The sequence below is a fragment of the Haliotis rufescens genome, unplaced genomic scaffold (assembly GCF_023055435.1).
Source record: "Haliotis rufescens isolate VD_foot unplaced genomic scaffold, xgHalRufe1.0.p SCAF_7, whole genome shotgun sequence".
Classification (NCBI taxonomy): domain Eukaryota; kingdom Metazoa; phylum Mollusca; class Gastropoda; order Lepetellida; family Haliotidae; genus Haliotis; species Haliotis rufescens.
Window position 1 is genome coordinate 11246534 of NW_025964361.1, and position 19265 is coordinate 11265798.

At 41.8% G+C, this 19265-nt stretch overlaps 1 protein-coding gene across 1 annotated transcript in view; it reads left to right on the forward strand.

Annotated features, from left to right (window-relative positions):
• The first annotated feature begins 18155 nt into the window (after window positions 1-18155).
• The window catches only part of LOC124114830 (allene oxide synthase-lipoxygenase protein-like), an 87894-nt gene continuing 86784 nt past the window's right edge, over window positions 18156-19265 (forward strand). Inside the window, exon 1 of the mRNA XM_046475612.2 lies at window positions 18156-18371. The gene's annotated coding sequence lies outside the window, so the exon portion shown is untranslated. The remainder of the gene's footprint in view (window positions 18372-19265) is intronic.

Sequence of the window (19265 nt, forward strand, 5' to 3'; positions counted from 1 at the left end):
GTATGATATCTTTTAATTGAGACTGTGTTTCAAGATTAGGAGTTTGAGTCCCAACCTGAAAGGGTAAAGTCATAGTCTCTTCATTACCATTATGCAAATGAGCATGTAATAAAATTAGCTCCGTGCCATAGGGGCGGTTGGGTAGCCTGGTGGTTATAATGTCCGCTTTAAAGCGCCGAAGACTCGGGTTCGAATCTCAACATGGGTACAATGTGTGAAGCCCATTTCTGGTGTCCCCCGCCGTGATACTGCTGGAATATTGCTAAAAGCCACGTAAAACCATACTCACTCACCCGCAGTTTTCATACAGTGAATAAATCTTGTGTGTTCTCTTTGACAGATAGATTCTATGGCGATCAAGATTGGACATCGAAACACCGAAAATGGGATGCATAAATTAATTGAACCCATCTAGGGAATGGAACCTGGATTTTCAGCTCAACAGCAAACTATTTCACAGCCATACTCTCTCATTACTAGGCACAATGCATCGCACTACTAATGTATATTTTCGTATTGTTGTATAACCTGACCTAAGAGAGAATATGTATCCGATATGTGTCACAGTAGCCCGAAGGCATGGGATTGTGTGTCACAGTAGCCCGATGGCATGGGATTGTGTGTCACAGTAGCCCGATGGCATGGCATTGTGTGTCACAGTAGCCCGATGGCATGGCATTTTGTGTTACAGTAGCCCGATGGCATGGGATTGTGTGTCACAGTAGCCCGATGGCATGGGATTGTGTGACCCCCACCCCCGATGGCATGGGATTGTGTGTCACAGTTGCCCGATGGCATGGGATTGTGTGTCACAGTAGCCCGATGGCATGGCATTTTGTGTTACAGTAGCCCGATGGCATGGGATTGTGTGTCACAGTAGCCCGATGGCATGGGATTGTGTGACCCCCACCTCCGATGGCATGGGATTGTGTGTCACAGTTGCCCGATGGCATGGGATTGTGTGTCACAGTAGCCCGATGGCATGGCATTGTGTGTTACAGTAGCCCGATGGCATGGGATTGTGTGTCACAGTAGCCCGATGGCATGGGATTGTGTGTCCCAGTAGCCCGAAGCCCCCCCCCCCCCCCCCCTCCCCTCTCTACACACACACGCTATATAACTGCAATAAATTTGGACGCGACGTTAAACCCCATTTCACCTCATCTTACAGGCCGCGGTCAATTACCTGGAATATTGCTGAGTGCCGCGTTAGGTAACACACTTTACTTTGGTGTAGACCATGAGCAAGGGCAGTGTGATGACAAACCTAGAAACGAGATTCGAACCCACGATCATAGGTTTCGGGCACACCTAAAGGAGGCAACTCCACACATCGTATTGCGACGCCTTCGAATCACAGTGAAGCGCCATGAAGGTTAACGCACCGTTGCTGAGTATCATATGTTCTGGTGGTCTGTGACAAAGACTGTTTTCTTATCAGCAGGAACTTGATACAACACACTTGGAAACAAAAACAGCAATGTCAGATAAAAGTCAAATGAACACGTGGAGAAAAAGGTGACAAAAAGTAGCATGTCAAAGAAGTTTCATAGTTTCAGATGAAATTAATACTGTTGAAATCTGCAATCACACGATTCCAGGACTTATAATCTCAAATGTCTGAACATTTGTTGCTGGGAAGTCAGGACATGACAATACCCTGAGGTTTTCTGGCTTTGATTTGAGAGACACTTTCAACGTATCCTCACTTATCTCGTGACTGGCGTTGAACGAAGTATTTGATATCTAGTTTATAAACCGGCTTCATAACAGGTTATAAATAGGCTATTAACACCTTCTAGATTAAGGGCATAATAAAAAGAGGATATTTGATAAATATTTATATGAGAGCTGTGTCCAGTAGTCGGCAGTATTACAGCTATATCAATGCAGATTGCCTTGGTCAACAATATTACAATTAGGTCATGACAGTCTGTCTTAGTCAGTATGCAGTATGCAGTAGTCTACAATATCACAGTTATATAAAGGCAGTATGCAGTAGTCTACAATATCACAGTTATATAAAGGCAGCCTGCAGTAGTCTACAATATCACAGTTATATAAAGGCAGTATGCAGTAGTCAACAATATCACAGTTATATAAAGGCAGCCTGCAGTAGTCTACAATATCACAGTTATATAAAGGCAGCCTGCAGTAGTCTACAATATCACAGTTATATAAAGGCAGCTTGCAGTAGTCAACAATATCACAGTTATATAAAGGCAGCCTGCAGTAGTCTACAATATCACAGTTATATAAAGGCAGTATGCAGTAGTCTAGAATATCACAGTTACATAAAGGCAGCCTGCAGGAGTCAACACTATCACAGTTATATAAAGGCAGCCTGCAGGAGTCAACACTATCACAGTTATATAAAGGCAGCCTGCAGTAGTCTACAATATCACAGTTATATAAAGGCAGCCTGCAGGAGTCAACAATATCACAGTTATATAAAGGCAGCCTGCAGTAGTCTAGAATATCACAGTTAAACAAAGGCAGCCTGCAGTAGTCTACAATATCACAGTTATATAAAGGCAGCTTGTAGTAGTCTACAATATCACAGTTATATAAAGGCAGTATGCAGTAGTCAACACTATCACAGTTATATAAAGGCAGCCTGGAGGAGTCTACAATATCACAGTTATATAAAGGCCGCCTGCAGTAGTCTACAATATCACAGTTATATAAAGGCAGCCTGGAGTAGTCAACAATATCACAGTTATATAAAGGCAGCTTGTAGTAGTCTACAATATCACAGTTATATAAAGGCAGCTTGTAATAGTCAACAATATCACAGTTATATAAAGGCAGTATGCAGTAGTCAACACTATCACAGTTATATAAAGGCAGCCTGCAGTAGTCTACAATATCACAGTTATATAAAGGCAGCCTGTAGTAGTCTACAATATCACAGTTAAACAAAGGCAGCCTGCAGTAGTCTACAATATCACAGTTATATAAAGGCAGCCTGTAGTAGTCTACAATATCACAGCTATATAAAGGCAGCTTGCAGTAGTCTACAATATCACAGTTATATAAAGGCAGCCTGCAGGAGTCAACACTATCACAGTTATATAAAGGCAGTATGCAGTAGTCTACAATATCACAGTTATACAAAGGCAGCCTGCAGTAGTCTACAATATCACAGTTATATAAAGGCAGCCTGCAGTAGTCTACAATATCACAGTTATATAAAGGCAGCCTGCAGTAGTCTACAATATCACAGTTATATAAAGGCAGCTTGCAGTAGTCAACACTATCACAGTTATATAAAGGCAGCCTGGAGGAGTCTACAATATCACAGTTATATAAAGGCAGCCTGCAGTAGTCTACAATATCACAGTTATATAAAGGCAGCCTGCAGGAGTCAACAATATCACAGTTATATAAAGGCAGCCTGCAGTAGTCTAGAATATCACAGTTATATAAAGGCAGCCTGGAGTAGTCAACAATATCACAGTTATATAAAGGCAGCTTGTAGTAGTCTACAATATCACAGTTATATAAAGGCAGCTTGTAATAGTCAACAATATCACAGTTATATAAAGGCAGTATGCAGTAGTCAACACTATCACAGTTATATAAAGGCAGCCTGCAGTAGTCTACAATATCACAGTTATATAAAGGCAGCCTGTAGTAGTCTACAATATCACAGTTAAACAAAGGCAGCCTGCAGTAGTCTACAATATCACAGTTATATAAAGGCAGCCTGTAGTAGTCTACAATATCACAGTTATATAAAGGCAGCCTGTAGTAGTCTACAATATCACAGTTATATAAAGGCAGCTTGTAGTAGTCTACAATATCACAGTTATATAAAGGCAGCTTGCAGTAGTCTACAATATCACAGTTATATAAAGGCAGCCTGCAGGAGTCAACACTATCACAGTTATATAAAGGCAGTATGCAGTAGTCTACAATATCACAGTTATACAAAGGCAGCCTGCAGTAGTCTACAATATCACAGTTATATAAAGGCAGCCTGCAGGAGTCTACAATATCACAGTTATATAAAGGCAGCCTGGAGTAGTCAACAATATCACAGTTATATAAAGGCAGCTTGTAGTAGTCTACAATATCACAGTTATATAAAGGCAGCTTGTAATAGTCAACAATATCACAGTTATATAAAGGCAGTATGCAGTAGTCAACACTATCACAGTTATATAAAGGCAGCCTGTAGGAGTCTACAATATCACAGTTATATAAAGGCAGCCTGTAGTAGTCTACAATATCACAGTTATATAAAGGCAGCCTGCAGTAGTCTACAATATCACAGTTATATAAAGGCAGCCTGCAGGAGTCAACAATATCACAGTTATATAAAGGCAGCCTGCAGTAGTCTACAATATCACAGTTATATAAAGGCAGCCTGGAGTAGTCAACAATATCACAGTTATATAAAGGCAGCTTGTAGTAGTCTACAATATCACAGTTATATAAAGGCAGTTTGTAATAGTCTACAATATCACAGTTATATAAAGGCAGTCTGCAGTAGTCAACACTATCACAGTTATATAAAGGCAGCCTGGAGGAGTCTACAATATCACAGTTATATAAAGGCAGCTTGTAGTAGTCTACAATATCACAGTTATATAAAGGCAGTATGCAGTAGTCTACAATATCACAGTTATATAAAAGCAGCTTGTAGTAGTCTACAATATCACAGTTATATAAAGGCAGCCTGCAGTAGTCTACAATATCACAGTTATATAAAGGCAGCCTGCAGGAGTCAACAATATCACAGTTATATAAAGGCAGCCTGCAGTAGTCTAGAATATCACAGTTAAACAAAGGCAGCCTGCAGTAGTCTACAATATCACAGTTATATAAAGGCAGCTTGTAGTAGTCTACAATATCACAGTTATATAAAGGCAGCCTGCAGTAGTCTACAATATCACAGTTATATAAAGGCAGCCTGCAGTAGTCTACAATATCACAGTTATATAAAGGCAGCTTGCAGGAGTCAACAATATCACAGTTATATAAAGGCAGCCTGCAGTAGTCTACAATATCACAGTTATATAAAGGCAGCCTGCAGTAGTCAACAATATCACAGTTGTATAAAGGCAGTCTGCAGTAGTCAACAATATCACAGTTATATAAAGGCAGCCTGCATGAGTCAACAATATCACAGTTATATAAAGGCAGCTTGTAGGAGTCAACAATATCACAGTTATATAAAGGCAGCCTGCAGTAGTCTACAATATCACAGTTATACAAAGGCAGCCTGCAGTAGTCTAGAATATCACAGTTATATAAAGGCAGCCTGCAGGAGTCAACACTATCACAGTTATATAAAGGCAGTATGCAGTAGTCTACAATATCACAGTTATATAAAGGCAGCCTGCAGTAGTCTACAATATCACAGTTATATAAAGGCAGCCTGCAGTAGTCTACAATATCACAGTTATATAAAGGCAGCCTGCAGGAGTCAACAATATCACAGTTATATAAAGGCAGCCTGCAGTAGTCTAGAATATCACAGTTATATAAAGGCAGCCTGGAGTAGTCAACAATATCACAGTTATATAAAGGCAGCCTGCAGTAGTCTACAATATCACAGTTATATAAAGGCAGCCTGCAGTAGTCTACAATATCACAGTTATATAAAGGCAGTCTGCAGTAGTCAACAATATCACAGTTATATAAAGGCAGCCTGCAGTAGTCTACAATATCACAGTTATACAAAGGCAGCCTGCAGTAGTCTAGAATATCACAGTTATATAAAGGCAGCCTGCAGGAGTCAACACTATCACAGTTATATAAAGGCAGTATGCAGTAGTCTGCAATATCACAGTTATATAAAGGCAGCCTGCAGTAGTCTACAATATCACAGTTATATAAAGGCAGCCTGCAGTAGTCTACAATATCACAGTTATATAAAGGCAGCCTGCAGGAGTCAACAATATCACAGTTATATAAAGGCAGCCTGCAGTAGTCTAGAATATCACAGTTATATAAAGGCAGCCTGGAGTAGTCAACAATATCACAGTTATATAAAGGCAGCCTGCAGTAGTCTACAATATCACAGTTATATAAAGGCAGCCTGCAGTAGTCTACAATATCACAGTTATATAAAGGCAGTCTGCAGTAGTCAACAATATCACAGTTATATAAAGGCAGCCTGCAGTAGTCAACAATATCACAGTTATATAAAGGCAGTCTGCAGTAGTCAACAATATCACAGTTATATAAAGGCAGTCTGCAGTAGTCAACAATATCACAATTATATAAAGGCAGCCTGCAGTAGTCTACAATATCACAGTTATATAAAGGCAGCCTGCAGTAGTCAACAATATCACAGTTATATAAAGGCAGTATGCAGTAGTCTACAATATCACAGTTATATAAAGGCAGCCTGCAGTAGTCTACAATATCACAGTTATATAAAGGCAGCCTGTAGTAGTCTACAATATCACAGTTATATAAAGGCAGCCTGCAGTAGTCTACAATATCACAGTTGTATAAAGGCAGTCTGCAGGAGTCAACAATATCACAGTTATATAAAGGCAGCCTGCAGTAGTCTACAATATCACAGTTATATAAAGGCAGCCTGCAGTAGTCTACACTATCACAGTTATATAAAAGCAGCTTGTAGTAGTCTACAATATCACAGTTATATAAAGGCAGCCTGCAGTAGTCTACAATATCACAGTTGTATAAAGGCAGTCTGCAGGAGTCAACAATATCACAGTTATATAAAGGCAGCCTGCAGTAGTCTACAATATCACAGTTATATAAAGGCAGCCTGCAGTAGTCTACACTATCACAGTTATATAAAAGCAGCTTGTAGTAGTCTACAATATCACAGTTATATAAAGGCAGCCTGTAGTAGTCAACAATATCACAGTTATATAAAGGCAGCCTGCAATAGTCTACACTATCACAGTTATATAAAGGCAGTATGCAGTAGTCAACAATATCACAGTTGTATAAAGGCAGCCTGTAGTAGTCAACACTATCACAGTTATATAAAGGCAGCCTGCAATAGTCTACACTATCACAGTTATATAAAGGCAGCCTGCAGTAGTCTACAATATCACAGCTATATAAAGGCAGCCTGCAGTAGTCTACACTATCACAGTTATATAAAGGCAGCCTGCAATAGTCTACACTATCACAGTTATATAAAGGCAGTATGCAGTAGTCTACAATATCACAGTTATATAAAGGCAGCCTGCAGTAGTCTACACTATCACAGCTATATAAAGGCAGCCTGCAGTAGTCTACACTATCACAGCTATATAAAGGCAGCCTGCAGTAGTCCACACAATCACAGTTATATAAAGGCAGCCTGCAGTAGTCTACAATATCACAGTTATATAAAGGCAGTGTGCAGTAGTCTACACTATCACAGCTATATAAAGGCAGCCTGCAGTAGTCCACACAATCACAGTTATATAAAGGCAGCCTGCAGTAGTCTACAATATCACAGTTATATAAAGGCAGTATGCAGTAGTCTACAATATCACAGTTATATAAAGGCAGCCTGGAGGAGTCTACACTATCACAGCTATATAAAGGCAGCCTGCAGTTGTCTACAATATCACAGCTATCTAAAGGCAGCCTGCAGTAGTAAACAATGTACAGTTACATAAAGGCAGCCTGTCGGAGCAGTTCTATTGAAATGAACAAAATGTGTTTCCTTTGGCAGAGTCCCAGAGTTACTCCTCTGATAAAAATAAACAGGCTTAGATTTACATGCGGCTGGCCCACCATTAAAAAGTCGTCAGGAGACGTGTATATTAGCTTTCATTAGGTCTATGCATGTTGGCGTTTAATTTCTAAGATTTTGCTCCTATCAACTACCATCACATCCTGGTATATGTCTACACGAACACGTCTGATGGGCCTCATGTAGGCTGACACACTATATTCACGGAGCAAGTAGACTTTATCCAGACCCTGCTTCAAACGCATTATAGACTTCAGGACTGTTCACTACTTGGGTACCAAGCGAGCACATATCAACTGGTTTTGCCAAGGTATTGCTATATTCAGATGTCGGTTTAGACAGGTCCTGCTGTAATGAGTATGGTTTATACCGCTTTTAGCAATATTCCAGCAATATCACGGCGGGGAATATCAGAAATGGGCTTCACACATTGTACCCCTGTAATTTTAAATCAATGTTATGCCACTGATGAATGAAAGTCAACGTTATGCAACTACTGATTGATGAAAATTAAGGTTATACTAATTATCAGTGAAAATCTATGTAACGCCAGTTATGACTCCGGGAGTTCAAGAAGGCGATGCAGACAATGCGATGGTATCAAGAGTCCCCCTAAAATGGAAATTCCCCATGCGCCCCTTACCTACACCTGGACACTTACTTTGATCGTACAAATACGTCTATTCGTTTGGTTGTCTGTTTGTTTGTCTGTTTGTTTGTTTGTTTGTTTGTTTGTTGTTTAACGCAGCCCTCACTAATATTAAAGTTATATGACGGCGGTCCGTAAATAATCGACTCTGGGCAAGACAACCCAGCGATTTTCATCCTGAGCATCGATCTAAGTAATTTGGATACAATGACATGCATCAACCAAATCACAGAGCCTGTCCACCCGAACCCGCATGGGTTGCTGAAGACCAAGTCTAACCCGAGTGTTCACAGGTCGCGTACGTTTGTCGGTTTCAGTGGGATGGGGGGGGGGGGGGGGGGGGGTTCTGGATATTTAGAAAGATGTTAAACAAAACAATGGAAAAGTATAATTTTACCTCGGGTTTTACCAAAAAGGTACCGAAACATATTTTGTCTCAAGGCAAAAATGTGTGCTAATATGTATTAATATGCACAAATAAGCATAAATGTTTCTATAAGTTTCTATTGCGCAGGAAAACCTAGAGCTAGACAGGCCGTAGTGACACAGACAAAGATATCTACGCAGGGATCCAGGATGTGTCCTTTAATGTGGATCTTTAACTGTCGTCAACACCAGACGCATACATGGAGAACAATCGGTGACAACAATAGAAAAGTTTAAAGTCTTTTAGAAACTCCTATTAAGTTGCTATTAACGTCCGCATAAAAGACTATTACTTGTATATTATTGGATACTATTATCTGCCTGTGCCAGCTAAAGTGGACAGATAAAAGTTTGTTCTTGTGAGTTATTGTGGTTTTCTAATTCAAATTTCAACCCAAATGGCAGTTTATGATTAGAGGTCCTGAATTAAACAGATGTTGCCACGCATATAATTTTTTTGTGTTATTTAAGATCATTTTTCTAATTTAATTTCATATTCAAATGTGGTTTATGAGTTCTGGTCCATGATGGGACAAAGGTAAATTAAATTGAATTATGGTGAGATGAGGTGAGGTGAGGTGAAATTGGGTCCAAGTCGCGTCCAAGATTATTGGACGCCCAAGCGTCATGCATGCACACGTGTGTGTGTGTGTGTGTGTGTGTGTGTGTGCGTGCGTGCGTGCGTGTGTGTGTGTGTGTGAGAGAGAGAGAGAGAGAGAGAGAGTGTGTGTGTGTGTGTGAGAGAGAGAGAGAGAGAGAGAGAGAGAGAGAGAGAGAGAGAGTGTGTGTGTGTGTGTGTGTGTGTGTGTGTGCGTGGCTGCTTGCACTAGTTCGGATTGACGACGATTTATGGTGCAAGCCAACTGAGATACCATGCCGCAGTTTAACACGAATACCCCACTCAGACACAGTATACTGACTCCGAGCTGACAAGTCCTTGTTTTAGCCCCTTAATGCCGTGCGCCAGACAGGGTAACAACAAGTTCCGCCTTTTAACGTCTTTTGGTATGACGCGACCGTGCATCGAACCCTCGACCTGCCGCTCTCCGGGCGGACGCTCTGCCACTAGACCACGGAGGCGGTCAAATTAAATTATTAATTTTTATACCGGACTTTCCATTTTTTTAAATGCTCTTAGGTCATGGTAGATATCTTAGATCTCTCAGCTCCCTGGGGAGTTAACATTCGCATTGCCATCTCTTTCTACCAGGTACCCATTCACTGCTGGGTAAACAGAGGCATGTTTCTACCTCAAGGAGAAACCACAGATGTGCTTCAGTGTGGGGCAGGAATCGAACTACAGAACGCGTTCACCCATCCACCTACTCTCCGCGGCCAACGTTGCTAACTTCACCTGATTTGTGACCAGTGTTCTGTACATAGGACCATGAGCTGCTTTTTTAATACATTGTAATTTGTATTTAGTTTTTGTGAATGTTTTTCACAGAAAGTTTTTAAAATAAATTCCATTAGTGATTACTGGTGTCATATCCTGCCATAAAAACATTTTCCAAGGTGAAGAAAAATATCTTCAAGTACAGGTATCGCATCAATAGTATGATGTTTCCCTCATCTTTCGATGCCTTATTAAGAAGCAGGGTTTGCATGAACCACCCTTAACAAAATACAGTTGACTGATTGCACTGACAAACGCCGTTGGTATTTAAGTGTTGAGCTTGTATTAGAAAATAGCCGTAAACTGAACGTTTGTTGATTGAACTACCAATCAAAAAGTTTGCCTCCCGGTCCGAATGGAAACTTAAGCGTCCTCTAGGAACCTAAACATTAAATCATCTCTACTTCCTTGTCCAACACCATCACTCCATCATCAGAGTGCATGATCAGCATCAGCAACCTAACAGTAGATTCCACCGTTTGAAATACAAATTCAATCTCTGATAACAGCATCACTCCGCTTATGAAACCAACTTAGGCGGTGGGGTATCCTAGTGGTTAAAGCGTTCGCTCGTCAAACGAAGGTCCAGGTTCGATTCCTACAAAGTGCGAAGCCCATGACATCCCCTGCCGTGATGTTGTTGGAATATTGCTAACGCACCTACTCACTATAAAATCAGCAGCCACGAAATGAAATTTATAATGCAAAACTGGCTCCCACAGGAGATATCGCTTGGGTGAGATCATGTAGATATCGCTGCAATGAAATTGCATCACAATGCTTTGCAGACCATTGTGATGTCATTGGTTACCATGACATCACAATCAAATGACATTACTAATTGCTCTGCAACTGAAGCTGTTAGCAGTACTTTTTACACTTAAGACACTGCTTATTACTCTCTACAAACTGAAAAAGTTGGAAGAATGATGTTGGATGATAAATAAAATCTCACCCTCGTGTCTTTTGATATCAAATATCTCAACACTCGTTGAGAAAAGTGGAAAAAATCCTCGGCAAGCCTCGGAATTTTCCCACTTTTATCAACTTGTGTTGATATATTTGATATCAAAAGACACTCGGTTGAGATTCTCTATGTACAAAAACATGTGAAAATATAATTATTATTTTCAATTCATCCAATATTTCATGACCTGCCCGATTCTTAAGCCCGATGCACCGAGTACGTGCGGGCATATTTAATGACCATTATATGCATGGCTGCCGACGACATATTGACAGTACATGATTAAAGCACCTGGTTAGGAACCTTTCACACGCAGCTTTCTGTCCATTGGGAAGCTTCCCAAGTGGAACCAGTAAAATCCTTCACAAATATCTCTCATCAATAATTCACTGCGTGTTGTCGATGCTTTTACAGCGTGTTGGTAGTGCCACTCCAACGAGTAACGCTTATGAACAATAAGAATAGGCCTGTCTGACTTGTTATGTGGAATGTGATTACGAGTGGGAGCTGGCCACTCCACTGCACTTATACCGTGGATTTTAATATTCCCCTTGATCAAGTTTGGACATGGAGGGACCGTGTTTAGACACCACCGCACACTGTTAATTTCATATTATAAGTTAAATGTTGTGCAAAGTGAGTTGTGAAATCTGTTTAATATTTTCCATGATCCATGTTTTTAAAAAAATATTATGCAATCGTTTGTTCGTTCGTTCGTTCGCGCATTGTTTTCGCGGTGTGTGAGTATGTGTGTGTGTGTGTGTGTGTGTGTGTGTGTGTGTGTGTGTGTGTGTGTGTGTGTCTGTGTGCGTGTGCGTGCGTGTGTGTGCGTGTGCGTGTGCGTGTGCGTGTGCGTGCGTGTGTGTGTGTGCCTTTGTTTTCGTTCGTTATTTCATTATTGACTGAAACCGCTTGTCGTACGAGTAAGGGGCGACTAACGGGATCGGGTGGTCAGGCTCGCTGACTTGGTTGATGCATGTCATCGTATCCCAATTGCGTGGATCGATCATCATTATGTCAACCACTGGATCGTCTGGTCCAACAACAAACAAACATTATACTATACACTTAAAAAGGTTTAGCACCTCTTCATATATATTTCCATATAGGTTAGACAGTTTTAAGAATCGAGTCTCATTATCTAATGATATAATCTTGTACTGTTTCATGGCATTAGTTAGCCCACCCCTGTAGTCGCTCGCAGTGATATTGCTAGAATACTTCTAAAAGTGGCTTAACATCAAACTCAGTCACTTTTTGCATCATAGTATGTGACCCCGACCATCTGATAGAACACGGAACTCTCTAGTGCCAACTGTTCTTGGTATCGATGGAACCATAACCATTTATCAAAATGAAATAAATGTCACAATGTAGATATCTAAAGACGTACAGGTGAGATCGTGATATATTAAAACAAGGAGGGGTGATACTTTGCAATGTCCCAGGTGTAAATGATTCTTCCAATCTACGTTATAGACAACAATGATTAATCTTGTCCTGAAACTATAAAACCATATACTGTGTTTAATCACAGTATTGAAAAACAAATTAAATACAGCTATACTTCTATCGTAGATTTATCCTTATCATCCACACCCTATACAGTCAAATCTAAAGCGCCAATCCTTCTTACTGTATTCCTATGCAAGATGGAATATTTCATTACGAATCACTTACAGGTATATTACAGCAATTCAAAGGAAACATAGGCTCTCCTGATATATCCTTACATGTGATACACAATCACCAAGCCTTGTATGCACGACTGATCGTGCCGACGAGGAAGTCGACATCCCGACCTGCAGACAAGTCCTACACATTCACGACGTTGAAATGTCACAGCCCAGAGGTACATGGTAGCCATTACTCTGTTACAGCGCATGCTCCCGCCATTCAGCGTGTGCTGCAACAGTAACGACCTGGCGACGTGGGTGAAAACTCGATTTAATCATCTCCGTCCGTCTTGGAAGCGGAGATGCAGAACATAATTAATTTGTCCATCTTCGATTACCCAGTGCAATATATTTCCACTCCAATTATGATAAATACCACAAAGCCTTTGGCTTCCATGCCTTCCTTAAGATCCCTGTTCTCGTGGCGAGACTCTTAAATCAATCAAATACCTCCAATGAGCGTCAGAAAGTGATAGCGGGACAGCGATTGCAACGCCACTTCCGAAACGAACCTACCCGTATAGTGGCGAATGGATCTAGGGTGTTAATCGTAATAGAAAGGGATATAAAACCCTGGATGACCGAGGATGTCATTTTGCCCACGTATGCTTGATTCTATTTATGTCATGTGCTTTGTTTATATCATTTCTTTAATAATACTAATGTACAAAACTGGCGGGCAAAAGAAAGTATACACCCATGTTTGATGGTGGTGTTACGTGTGGTATGAGCAGCAGGGGTACCCGCTAACACCACAAATAACAATTACAAGAATCACACAACAATCTCTGAAGTTTAAAGCTAGATTTAATAATTAAAACAAAGATAAGTATATAACAATTCTCAGTTACTGGGCAATGCACTCATACACATCTATTTAGGCAAAGCAATATGGCAAATGTGCAATATAGATAACAGTCACCTCAGATTTCTTGACATCACATTCCCAATGAATTCCATTTCACATTGTTCCAAACTTATATTTCACAGTTCACAGGATAACTGGGTAGCAACAGTTTCCTCCTTCGAAGCGTCGACCTTCTAACTTTGTCTCCGGACATAACGCTGGGCTGAACTGCCCTCGTTCAGTTAAACCAAATTTCTCCCTCTCCAATTCTTTTTCCTTCCTCCTTTCTGTTCGATAACTTGCCCTCATATAGTAAACACATTTCAAAGTAAGCTATCTATCTACTTCAGCACACAGAAGTAAAACAAACAAGAAATTGTTATTCGATGGAGATGTATTTCATACGGGTGTCATAGTTTTTGTCCTCAGGTTTGCTGAGTTTCGGCGACTGTTTTCACCCTAGTAACGTTAATGCTAATGTTTGTAAATCTCGTCAAATATGGGGTCACTACTTATCACTAGTTTGGGTATTTAAAGTCCGAGTTTTCGTATGCAGATCAAGGCTTGTCCAATATGGTCAAGATGATGAATGAAGGGATATACCTCAGATCAGCCAATCAGATCACGGGTTACAGCAATGACGCATTATGCATTAGTCTGATGGTTTGAGTGAGTGAGTTTTGGTTTTAACGCCGCTTTTAACAGTTTTCCAGTGATATCGCGGCGTTTCAGCTTAATGTGGGAGGAATGCCCGAAGTGATGCAGGTCTCAGACGTTTACCACTTCGGTGAAACCCACGAGCACGGGTATGGTGCTGACAAACCTAGAAACATGATCGGGGCGAACCGGGATTCGAACCCACAAACAGAGGTTTCAGGCGTGCCCAAGGGACACAACTTTGCACGGCGAATCGCGGCGCCTCAGACGACTGGGCCACCCGTGCCCCCTGATGTTTTGAAAACATATACGGGGCGGTCGGGTAGCCTAGGGGTTAAGGCGTAAGCACGTCACGCCGAAGACCCGGGTTCGATTCCCGACATGGGTACAATGTGTGAAACCCATTTCTGGTGTCCCCCGCCGTGATATTGCTGGAATTTTGCTAAAAGCGGCGTAAAACCATACTCACTCACTCACTGAAAACATATACACTATGTAATATTTAACTCCTCGGGACTAAGGGAACTGTGTCGGGTTGTCAAATGTTCGAGACAAGCAGAGAGATGAAACAAGAACATGGTACCGTCGGGTATTCTACCGGAATCATGATATCACATCGTCTTAATGGTAGATTGAATTTATGAAGTTCGAGCTAACGAGGTTTTACTGTAACAAGGACACTTAACAAATAAATGACAGCTGGGTTTTATTAAAAGATGGCGAATGACGGCCATATTGGATTTCTCACTTGTAGCAGCACGTGATAGTCATTTTATACCTCGCTCTTCAGATGCAAAACAATGTGTTTCAGAACGACGTTAACAAACTGAACAACCTTATTGAAACCGATGACGTGTTTCCAGAAAAATAGCCCATATTGGAAAACAAGGCGCCATAAGCAGTAGACGCCCGAGACTGGACATGGCCAGGTGGTAGTCATATCGGAACTCGGCTTCGCTTTGATTTCGTGACGGAACAAAGCCACATGGATCTGATATGGTGACTAATACTTGATGCTTACAAATTATTCTTTATTAAATGAACGTAACTAGTATTGACTTTTCATAATTCAGAAATGTTTATTTGTATATATATATTTATACAGGGAAGCCCCTGTTAGTCTGGACCCCGTTAGATCGGAAACCTTGTTATACTGGACCATGTTTGTCCGGTAACTCTTTTAGGCTGCACCCCGTTTGTCCGGAAACCTTGTTATTCTGGACCCTGTTTGTCCGGAAACCTTGTTAGGCTGCACCTCGTTGGTCCGGAAACCCTTCTAGGCTGGACCTCGTCAATCCGTAACCATATTGGGCTGGACCCCGTTTGTCCGAAAACCCAGCAAGACTGGACGCCATTTTTCCGGACACCCTGTTATACTGGACCACGGAAACCCTGTTAGGCTGGACCCGGTTTTTTTGTCAGGAAACCCCATATTCCGAACGATTACTGTTAGGAACGTATGTGAACATAATTCTGCAATAATGATATCCTAATACATACGATTTAAGTGAGAAAAGCACCGCACGTATAAATAGAGGTTGAACAGAGCTAAGTTTCTTCTTAAGAGTTTTGTATTTAAACATACCTAATGTCTATCGCGTACGTTCTAGGTACCTCCCAGGGTAGACGCAAGGAGCCAGAACTGGCATAAAATGAAATATTCAAAATAATTAAAATCCCCGGAGATGCTGATGATATAGAATGTGTGCGGCAGCCCTTCTTGAAAACACATCAACATGACGTGGAAGCATCTCGTGGAAAGATTCTGGCTCTTATCACTGAGGGAGGGGGCTGTTGGCTCGGATGCTAGGTAGGTTAAGGTAGGATGGGATTAGCAATGAGGCCGTGAAGGAGTAGGTGAGTGAGTGGGTTGGCATGTCTGTTCTAATGTTGATGATTTTCTGTATTACGAGCCAATGCTTTAGCACCTAAACTATCCCATATGACGATTGTTCACTGTATGTTCGTGAGGTAGGTTAAACGCCGCTTCCAACAGTATTTCATTTATATCACGGCGTTCAAGCTCCATGAGGGGCGAAAGAATGACGCCTTGAAAATATTTGGATAGGGTAAGTGCACAGTATTTGAACAGTGAGTGAGTGAGTGAGTGAGTGAGTGAGTGAGTGAGTGACTGAGTGAGTGCGTGGGTGGGTGGTTGGGTGGGTGGGTCGGTGAGTTGGTGGGTAAGTTGTGTTTAACGTCGCTTTCAAGGGTATTCAACTTATATCTTATATCGTGTCATCTTGACGTGAGAGGAACGCCCGAAGTGATGCAGGTCTCAGACGTTTACCACTTCGGTGAAACTCACAAGCACGGGCCTGGTGCTGACAAACCTAGAAACATATTCGGGCTGAACGGGATTCGAACCCACAATGATAGGTTTCTGGCGTGCCCAAATGACGCAACTCTGCACAGCGAATGGCGGCGCCTCAGACGACTGGCCCACCCGTGCCCCTAGAAGCAACGATCAACGGATCCGAAAAGATACCATCAGCCATGCAAATGGACAGCCTCGGTGGATAAAGCGTCTGACCGGAGAGCGGAAGGTCACAGGTTCGACCAGCGCCGTCGTCATACCAAATGACGTTATACTGTGTCTGACGTTACAGCGGTACGTGTTGTATACTGTGTCTGACGTTACAGCGGTACGTGTTGTATACTGTGTCTGACGTTACAGCGGTACGTGTTGTATACTGTGTCTGACGTTACAGCGGTACGTGTTGTATACTGTGTCCGACGTTACAGCGGTACGTGTTGTATACTGTGTCTGACGTTACAGCGGTACGTGTTGTATACTGTGTCTGACGTTACAGCGGTACGTGTTGTATACTGTGTCTGACGTTACAGCGGTACGTGTTGTATACTGTGTCCGACGTTACAGCGGTACGTGTTGTATACTGTGTCCGACGTTACAGCGGTACGTGTTGTATACTGTGTCCGACGTTACAGCGGTACGTGTTGTATACTGTGTCTGACGTTACAGCGGTACGTGTTGTATACTGTGTCCGACGTTACAGCGGTACGTGTTGTATACTGTGTCCGACGTTACAGCGGTACGTGATGTATACTGTGTCCGACGTTACAGCGGTACGTGTTGTATACTGTGTCTGACGTTACAGCGGTACGTGTTGTATACTGTGTCTGACGTTACAGCGGTACGTGTTGTATACTGTGTCTGACGTTACAGCGGTACGTGTTGTATACTGTGTCTGACGTTACAGCGGTACGTGTTGTATACTGTGTCTGACGTTACAGCGGTACGTGTTGTATACTGTGTCTGAGTTGTGCATGTTAAACTGCAGCGGGTTAGCACTATAAAACCCACATTGGTCCGGATCATTACACACACACACACACAAACAGACATGTGAATGCACGTCGCTATATAAGTGCAATAATCTTGAACGCGCCGTTAAACCCGATTTACACAACATGCAAATAAATAGAATATTCTCAAAGTAGGAACAACGTCAATCTTATACGTTGCGCCACTAAATCAAAGAAAGTCTGCATATGGGAAGGATTTATTTTGGGTAGTTAAAGTGTTGGATATTACAGATGCCTTGTTCCACTTCTGTAAAGTCTTTAGGGTAATCAGTACAAGGCAAGACTGGCGCATACCTGAACAGCATTCCTTCTGGTGGTCTGAAAACCACAACAAGGCTTTATGAAAAATAAAAATATGTTGATGACGTTCGTAGTATCTCGCTTGCCTTTATTGTCATATAGATAATTGAAACACATTATGGTAACTCGGGTAGACTTTAAGGCGTCACAAACTATCTGGCAGTATTCTACGTCACAATAGCCGTTACCGACACAGGACGAAAAACTCAGCTGCAGTTATTCAGTGCCGAGTCCTAGAAATTTGACATACGAGAGGCTCTAATTCCCTTGGCCCACGTCCAAAATTTGTCTTTTCAGTTCACGCGATCCTCACTTACTTTACATCCGGGTAATCAGAACGCGCATCGACGCACGTGGCTCCATCTCGCGCTGTAAGCTAGGCCACTTTGCTCAACGCTAGAGCGGCGGTAGCACTTCTGTGATACCAGCAGAGGTGTACACACATCAGGTAAGATCATTATTGTATCTCTATAACAATGTTGAATATGATGGTCGAGAAGATTTAGACTATGTCAACCTTGCAGTGTCAAGCCAGTGCAAAAGTATGGCATCAGATTTGTTATCAAAAACATATATTGGTCGCCAGTGGCACCGGCCTTAAGCTGCACTTTTATCAAAAGGGTTTTCTGACAAGCGAAACAGTATATGTATAGTGTAAAGGTAATTAACTGTCCGACAGTTAGGCTTTCAGAAGGAAGTGTTGAGACCACGATACCTTGGTTGTCTGTGAACCTGTTTCTATCAATATGTTAATATTCAAGTCTGGCATGGACGTTTCTACATAAATGTGTAAGGCGAGAGGAAGGGTTCTTGGATTTCCCCGAGTTACCGAATGGTTAATGTCAGAGGGAAAACGCTGTAGGGCAGGGCTAAAGTGTATTGAGTGCAGTGCAGAACGTATGCGTGAACAGAACCAGGCGCATACGAGACAGAGATCTAAAGATACATTAATTTAAAAAGGCGAAACCTCAATTCACTCAATACCCACCCCGTGAAATCCGGGTTAGAATTGGTCTTCAGCAACCTATGAAGAGTTCTTCAAACAACAAAAATAGTTCTCACCAAGAACGATGATGGCTTGTAAAACCTCCGCGAAGATCCGGGGTAGAATAGGTCTTCAGCAACCCGTAAAAGGCGACTATGCTTGTCGTAAGAGGCGACCAGCTGGATCGGGTGGTCAGGCTCTCTGACTTGGTTCATGCATGTCATCGTATCCAAATTGCGAAGATGGATGCTCGTGATGTCAATCAGTGGATTGTCTGGTCCAGATTCAAATATTTACAGACCGCCGACACATAGCTGGATATATTGCTGAGTGCGGCGTTGAACAATAAACAAGACA